Source organism: Apium graveolens, chromosome 2, assembly GCF_009905375.1.
Source record: "Apium graveolens cultivar Ventura chromosome 2, ASM990537v1, whole genome shotgun sequence".
Lineage (NCBI taxonomy): Eukaryota > Viridiplantae > Streptophyta > Magnoliopsida > Apiales > Apiaceae > Apium > Apium graveolens.
In genome coordinates this window covers 170,512,226-170,520,740 of record NC_133648.1, presented here as the reverse complement: position 1 = coordinate 170,520,740, position 8,515 = coordinate 170,512,226, and the positions used below count along the sequence as shown (strand labels likewise).

General features: G+C 37.7%; 1 non-coding gene across 1 annotated transcript; it reads right to left on the bottom strand.

Annotated features, from left to right (window-relative positions):
- Positions 1-5,918: 5,918 nt before the first annotated feature.
- LOC141710030 (small nucleolar RNA R71) lies at positions 5,919-6,025 on the bottom strand. The gene has a single exon (XR_012570573.1). It is a non-coding gene; the product is annotated as a small nucleolar RNA R71 (small nucleolar RNA).
- Between the last annotated feature and the right edge of the window lie 2,490 nt (positions 6,026-8,515).

Here is an 8,515-nt window from a genome sequence, read left to right as displayed (position 1 = left end):
TTGGACTGATTTTATTTATTGATTTATTTTATTTTCTGTAGGGTTTATTTGATTACCGTTTCATGATATAAATAAATTCGTGCGGGAATAAATTGTATTAATCGGTGAAATTCGCGCAGAACGTCCGATAAATGGAAAAACGCGAATTTTTCCGCCGTCGACGATGAGCCTCAGCGAGTCGACGGTGGATCATGATGATCGTTATCTGAGTCCTAATATTTTAAAATAAATAATTTAGTTCATATATTATTAGTCGAAATAAAAAGTAGTAGTTAAATAATACATTTCGGGATTATTTGGATTGTGAAGTTGGATTGATTGTCTGTTTGTTGGATTGTGATTGCGATTTGACGTCGATTATGTTTCGATGGGTAGACCGATAAACAAAGGAAGTGCTGCCCGATTTCTAGGAAATCAAACTACGGAAATATGGGAGTGTATCCGGTAATTATTGGGACGTCGAGCAAATATATAAATATATATGTATTTTATACAAAACTTGATTGTACGTTGTGATGAAATATTTTGCCAAAACCAATAACCCTAATTTCGTAAAATGACGAGTATACGTATTTCTGAAAATGAACCCCGAATCAATTTTTGAGAACGTGAACCCTAATTGTTGTGTGTGTTATTATAATATGTATAATTACGAGTCGGGATATGTTATCGTTTGGGTAGAATTAATAGTGAGGATATGTCAAGCATAACTGGATGTCTAATATAGAGTCGTTCAACTCTGTAGGTTCTAGTCGAAAGGCCCGAGAATTGGCATTAGATGAAAGATAGTCTGGTGGTCAGTCGATAAGCTCAATAAGGTTCTAATCGAAGGACTTGACTGTTGAGGTCGAATCCAGGGTGATCTAGTAGATAGACGATAAAGCCTGAGCATTCGAGTCAGCTTAAAGTCAATTAGTAATAGTTGTAAAGCTGTGCAAGGCAAGTACCCATGAACAAATCTTTTACAATTCAGTATATATGAATAATTGCTGATTTAATTTACGTATTGGAACATAACATTTTAAGTTACGTATCCCCCGTGTTTAAAAATGTTGTATGAACTTACGTTTTGGGGGAAAGTGACTTCTGAAAATGCCTATCTCTAGATTGTGATTAAAACTGGAAAGATTTTAAAAAGTGTATTGTGATATAACTGTTTAAAAGAGATATATATATATAATTGATTTTAGAAACTGGATAAAACAGATCAGATATTGGATGGTTGTATAAGAGGCCCATAACGGCCCAGCGGGTTTGTGTAAGAGGCTAAGTCGGTTGTGCGCTCTATTTAAACCGCTTAGTCCAGCGTGACAGAGACCTAGCTAGTCTCTGAGTTCTGGAACAGGTTGTGGTGGGATAGACTAATAGCTGTCCCTAGGATTCATCCAATTATATATTTGATTTTGATTTAGTAGTTCTCGTAACGGAACAGATAGTTTTGTGGTCCCCATAACAGGACAGATTATTTATGGTTCCTATAATGGAACAGTGGTTTTAGAAATTAAAATAGCATGCTAAAATTGGACTCTATTATTTATGCACAGCACACGACTGATGATATTATTTACAGAGCATGCTAGTTTTGATATCCAGTTTATGCATGTTTTACTTGTTCTCTATCAAGTTATGAATTCTGTTCCTATAATTGTTTTATTTTAAATCGTTTTACTTATTATTCATATAGTGATACTGCTGAGCAATTGATTTATCACCCTTGCAGAATAATTTATATATGTATTACAGATGCCTAGGAGATTCTTCCATGGTAGTCAGGGTAGAGTTCCAGTTCCTTCCGTGCCAGGCTCCTCTGAGGTACTTGTGTTGGACCAAAGATGGTCTATTGAGTTGCTGTATTAAGTTAGTTACATCAGGATGGTTTGTTGTAAGCCAATTTTATAATAGTTGTAACCTAAATCATATTTAAACCTTGAAAAGGTCTTGGTAAAGGGGTCGTGGTTACGTATTATTAATGATTTGGATTATATTATGTTTAGTATTAATGTTGTTGGTGACGTCAACTCCTGACCCCGGGGTTGAGGCCGTCACAATTGGTATCCGAGCTACAGGTTTGAGTCCCTGATTTAGGTTATGAGTAGAGTTGAAATAATGTAGAATAGTTTATATAAAGTTAAGAATCAGTAACTCAATCAGAGGAGCGAGTCTAAGAGTTCAGTTGAGAGTTTCTAAGATGAAACCCTGACGCTTGTTGAGGATTGGCTGAAACTGCCCTAGCTTTTAGTATGTCACCTTCGTATATGTATTATCGGTAAGCTCCGGTAGATAATTCTAGTTCTTCCTTTTTGAGAAAGCGAGTCCGATCGTGAAAGTTCAATTTCTGAGCGGACCTTTAATGTGTCAGCTGGAGAGATGCCGATTTTATTTCTAAATATCATATTTTCTATGTTAAGGGATGTTACTGGACCGAGTGTGTGTGACTTCGGTAAGTTTGGATAGTATGATAAGTGTCGGTGGCTGCTATGACAGCCAGGTTTCGTGAAGTATGGGGATCAGTACTGTTGTATAATCCTGAACCTTTCACGCCTTTCTTGAAACACATTGTGTTTCCAAAGTAATTGTTTACCTTTTTATAAATTGCTTGTTTTCCCGTAAGAAAGTTAAAGCTCGAATTAAGCAACTTAAGGTCTTGTTGATTTCATTATAAATCAGATTTTCCCTTCTTATTTGTGAATTTTTATTTAAAAATTGTTTCCTTCCTCGGTGATTCCGTCAGTTGATTGAGGGCAGACAATGCATATGATTTGACTGTTTATCTGTGTGACAAAGGGTCTGGTGGGACGCCACCGAATTATGTGTTGCGAACTATGTGGTACTAAGATTGGCCATCTTATGTACTTGTATAGTTGCTCTCAGTCATATCTATATCTTCTTTGCTTTTCCTCCCTTTATGATTTATTCGTTGATTTCGAAATTCCATGGCAATGAATTCGTTAGTGATCTCCGTAGTAGACAGTCTTGATTATTGGGAGTAAATGAAATTCCAATGGATTTTTGTCTGATTTCTTTTGATATTTCTCTTTGGCTGAAAATTCACATTAGCGTTTGGAGATTTTATTGCTGAGGGTTGACCCCTTTTCATATTTTCTAAGCTTATTTCATTGACTGAAATTGGTCTCAATTGAGAGAAATGAGAGAAGGCTTTGTCTTACTTCTCAATTGGACCAAAATTCTTCTCAATGTTCTCATCAATTTTCTTCCATTTTTCTTTCATTTATAGCTCATCTGCTGCTATCTTGATCAAGTCAATGATGTCAAGAACTGGTGGCTTAGGGAAAGTAATTGCTGGAAAAATCACTTTACTGACTTGAATGTTGTGCACTTTCTCCCCCTTACTAACTAGAATGATTGTAGATGTCTCTCCTTCACTCACTGAGACAAGTACATCTTTCTCCCCCTTTTGGTTAGCATTAAGTTGAGCAGGGTTGGAAGTTTGTGCAACCACCAATTTCTGAAGTAAGAGTGATTGTTGAGTTTGATGGAGTTGGATTTTAGTGATGGAAGTTTCTAGAGTTTTCAGCCTTGTGTCCAAAGAATTAACCTTTGTACTGAGGTCAGAATCTTTCCTGAGTTGCCTGTTGATATCTCTCATTGTAGAGTCAGGAAGAGTGGCCTCTAATCTTTCATTGATGTCTTTTTTGACTTGTCCAATTTTTGTCTTGAGCTCAATCACATCTTGATTTTCCTTTAGAGATTGGATTTTGTGCAAAATGAAGAGACTCAATGTGAGCTTTGAGAAAACTCTTGGTGTTGGCATCTGTAGTAACTTGAAGAGCTATCTAAGTGTTGAGTGGCATTTATGATACTTTATTATGCTCCGTAAAGCTTTGAATTGGTGTAAATCTACTCAAGTTGTTGGTGTTTTAATGTATTTTCTAGTGTTTTTGCATTTCAGGCATTATTCTAAGAATCAGGTGAATTAGCATTATTTTGGTGCTAATATGGTGTTAGGATGATGTCCAAGATTAAAGCTCCAAAAGCCAACTCGATTGCAGCAGTAATTAAAGAAATTCAGAAGTTTTTCCAGAAGCACGGCGTGCCCGCGCTGGTCTAGCACGCGGCTGCGCCCATATGTCAGAAAGCCAGCGCGGCCGCGCCGAGGAAGCGCGCGGCCGCGCCGGGTCGGGATCCCAGAATTCTGATTCTAGTTGATTTACAATTGGAGGACTTCTATCTTGCATGGGCTTCTATATATACTTAAATAAAGGACGTTTTATGGAGAGACAGATATACCAGAGCACAAGGAGAGCCGTAAGAAGACCGTGTTAGCACGATTCAATGAAGACAAAGAAGATCTTGTTTTACTTGTGAATCATTGTTCTAAGTTGTAACTTGGATGCTAGTTTTCTTATTCTTGAACCTTAGTCTTGTTTCGTATTTGGTTTTATTATTTATTCAGTATAAAGACTATGTTTATTATACCATGCTTTCATCGGAACCCACGTTGATTATGAGTCCGATTATGGGCTTATCGTTATCGTGGGGTTCTAGCGGATTTATTTATGGATTTCTTTAGTTAATTTATTTGATACCTTAGTGTGTGGTGATTGTATGATAACCTAGTATTGGTTATGCTTATTCATCTTATGAGCGTCGCGAACTAATAAGATAGCGTGTTAATCTTTAATGAAGTGACAGTGAATTTAAGGATTTAGAACTTGCCATGCTAGCATAGGTTCATGTGTTATTGTTATGCATGATTCGTAGGTAATTTTAACCTTCTTACTTTCCCTATGTAATCACGATAGATAACTTATGTTTTAAACCTTTATGTTAAATTCTATAGATATATAGGGTCTCAATATAATTGGTGTCTATTCAGCTTCTATTTATTTTATGGATTTCTAATAGTATGGTATTTGTGCAACGAAAGTTGGCGTTTATGAGTTTCGTGTTATCTGATTAGTATCATCACCATTACCTGCTAATGTTAAGAACAATAAAGCTATTGAATGAAGTATTTAATGAAGTTAGAATCCCATGTTTGTCATATATATTAATTCAACCATTCTTATTCTCTTAGTTATAATTGTTAGTTTAATTCTTGGTTATAAACAAAAACCCAAATTGTTATCGTCTTAGCATTGGATAATAACCATATCATCGGTGCATAAGTGTATAAATTAATTAGTTAATAAAAGTCAGTCTCTGTGGGAACGAACTAGAAATAATTCTTTATTACTTGCGAATGCGTATACTTGCGTGTATTATTAGCACGTGTTTAGCGACTAACAAGTTTTTGGTGCCGCTGCTGGGGAATGCAGTGTTAATTTTTTGTTTATGTGTTTGTCATCAGTGACCGTTAAAGTTCATTGACTCGGGCATTGTTACTTATCTCTTTTTTTGTCTTATTTCAGGTACTTTAGCGAGCGTGTATGCATACAAGTTCGCGGTCTCGTAAGAGAACTTTGGATAAAGCCGAGGAAGAAGTTGTAGTGGTTCGAAGGGAAGTTTTTGAGGATGAAAAGAAGATAGAAGAAGTAGAGAAAATCGAGGAACCAATTTTAGTAGTGATGGGAGATCAAGCAGAAATTCCTAAGGATTTGATGGACTATTCTCAGCCTAAGATCAATGACATTCAGTCAAGCATCATCAGGCCATCCATCTTGGCTAACACTTTTGAGATGAAGTCAAGCACGATTTAGATGATACAGAACTCAGTTCATTTTTGGGTTTCTCCTACTGAAGACCCCAACATGCACATCAGGGATTTTATTGAGATCAATGACACTTTCAAGTTCAATGGTGTGACTAAAGATGTTATCAAGCTGTGACTATTCCCATTCTCTCTGAGAGATAAAGCGAAGTGCTGGTTACATTCTCTACCACCAGGGTCTATCACCACATGGGAGGATCTTGCTCAAAAGTTTCTCACTAAATTCCTCCTTGTGGCGAAGACTGCTGCAATCAGGAATGCTCTTACTCAGTTTACTCAGCAAACTGGAGAATCTCTGTGTGAGGCTTGGGATCGATATAAGGAGATGCTAAGGAAGTGCCCACATCACGACATGCCTGATTGGATAATTATAAAATGTTTCTATAATGGATTGGGTGCTACTTCTAGACCCATGCTCTATGCAGCATCAGGAGGAGCCTTGTCGGCTAAGAGATACAATAAAGCTTATGAATTGATTGAACTGATGGCTGCTAATGAATACCAGAATCCTTCCCCGAGACTGACTCAGGGAAAAGTAGCAGAAATTCTGGATTTGGATGCAGCAACTGCTATAGCTGCCCAACTTAAGGCTTTGACGATGAAGGTGGACACTTTGACTAAATACGAAGTTAATCAAATCACTAGTGTCTGTGAGCTTTGTGCTGGTGCCCATGAGACTGATCAGTGTGCTATTTCTAGTGAATCAGCTCAATTTGTAAGCAATTTTCAGAGATCACAACAACAAGCTCCAACCACTTATCATCCAAACAACCACAATCATCCTAACTTCAGCTCGAGCAATAATCAGAATGCGGTGCAACAATCTTATCAGCCATACACAGCAAGGCAGTATAACCCTCCTGGTTTTCAGCAAAAGAAATATGTCCCAAAGCAACAACTTCAATTTCAGCAGTTACCTGAAGCTAATGAAAAATCTGAATTAGAGGAGTTGAGGCTCATGTGCAAGAGCCAAGTTGTGTCTATCAAGACCTTGGAGAATCATATCAGGAAAATTGCTAATGCATTACTGAATTGACAACCTAGCACGGTTTCGAGCGATACTGAAGTGCTAGGAATGAAGGAAGCTAAGGATCATGTTAAAGCAATCACATTGAGGTCTGGTAAGGTTGCGAATCCTGAAAAAGATAAGACTCCAGATTCTGAAGTAGAGGATGAAGAAGAAGAAGTGTAGAAGGAAGCTGAAGTGGAGCCAAGGAAGACTACTGTTGAGTACACTCCTCCTGAGGGTAATACAGGGGAGAAACAGATCTATCCTCCACCTCCTTTTCCTAAGAGGCTGCAGAAGAAGAAACTGGATAAGCAGTTTGCAAAGTTTTCGGAGGTGTTCAAGAAACTTCACATCAACATAACTTTTGATGAAGCTCTTGAACAAATGCCTAGTTACGCAAAGTTTATGAAAGGTATTCTCTCTAAGAAGGTGAAGCTAGATGACTTAGAGACCGTTTCTCTCACGGAGGAATGTAGTGCGGTGCTGCAGCAAAAATTACCTCCGAAGCTTAAAGATCCTGGAAGCTTCACTATCCCTTGCACCATTGGAAAGGTGTCATTTGATAAGTGTCTATGTGACTTGGGAGCTTGCATCAATCTAATGACATTGTCAATCTTAAAAAGTTGGACTTGCCTGATCCAAAGCCTACATACATGACTTTGCAGTTGGCCGATCGTTCTTTACATATTCCCAAGGTATTGTGGAGGATGTCTTGGTCAAGGTGGATAAACTCATTTTCCCTGCTGATTTGGTAATTCTTGATTTCGAGGAGGATAAGAAAATTCCCATAATCTTGGGAAGACCTTTCTTGGCTATTGGCCGAACCTTGATAGATGTGCAAAAGGGTGAGCTTACCATGCGAGTGATGGATCAGGATATGACTTTTAATGTGTTCAATGCCATGAAATTCCCTACAGAAAATGAGGAGTGTTTTAAGGTGGAAATGGTCAATATGTGGTTAACTCTGAACTCGATCGATTGCTAAGGTCTGATGGCTTAGAGAAAGCCTTATTGGGGAATTCTGATAGTGAATATGATGAAGGTGATGAACACTTGCAATATTTGAATGCTTCTCCCTGGAAGCGAAAGATGGATATGCCTTTTGAATCTCTTGGTTTGGAGGAGTTGAAAAGTTCTCCGAAGCGCCTCAAGCCATCTATTGAGGAAGCTCCTACTCTTGAGCTTAAACCTTTACCTGAACATTTGAGGTATGCATTTTTAGGTGATGCATCTATTTAACCTGTTATTATTGCATCTGACCTTTCAGGTACCGATGAGGAGAAGATTTTGAGAATTCTTAGAGAGTTCAAATCGGAAATTGGTTGGACTATAGCAGATATCAAGGGATTAGCCCTTCTTATTGAATGCACAAAATTTTGCTAGAGGAAGGAAGCAAGCCTACTGTTGAGCAATATAAAAGTCTAAATCTGATAATGAAAGAGGTTGTGAAGAAGGAAATCCTTAAGTGGCTAGATGCAGGGATCATCTATCCTATTTCTGACAGTTCATGGGTGAGCCCAGTTTAATGTGTACCAAAGAAATGTGGTATCACTATGGTAGAAAATGAGAAGAATGAGCTTATTCCTACACGAACAGTCACAGTGTGGATAGTTTGCATGGATTATAGGAAGCTGAACAAAGCTACAAGGAAGGATCACTTCCTTTTTCCTTTTATTGATCAGATGCTGGATAGATTGGTTGGGCATGATTACTATTTTCTTCTGGATGGCTATTCAGGCTATAATCAGATTTTTATCACTCCAGAAGTTCAATAGAAAATTACATTCATGTGTCGTTTTGGTACTTTTGCTTTTTGAAGAGTTTCTTTTGGGCTA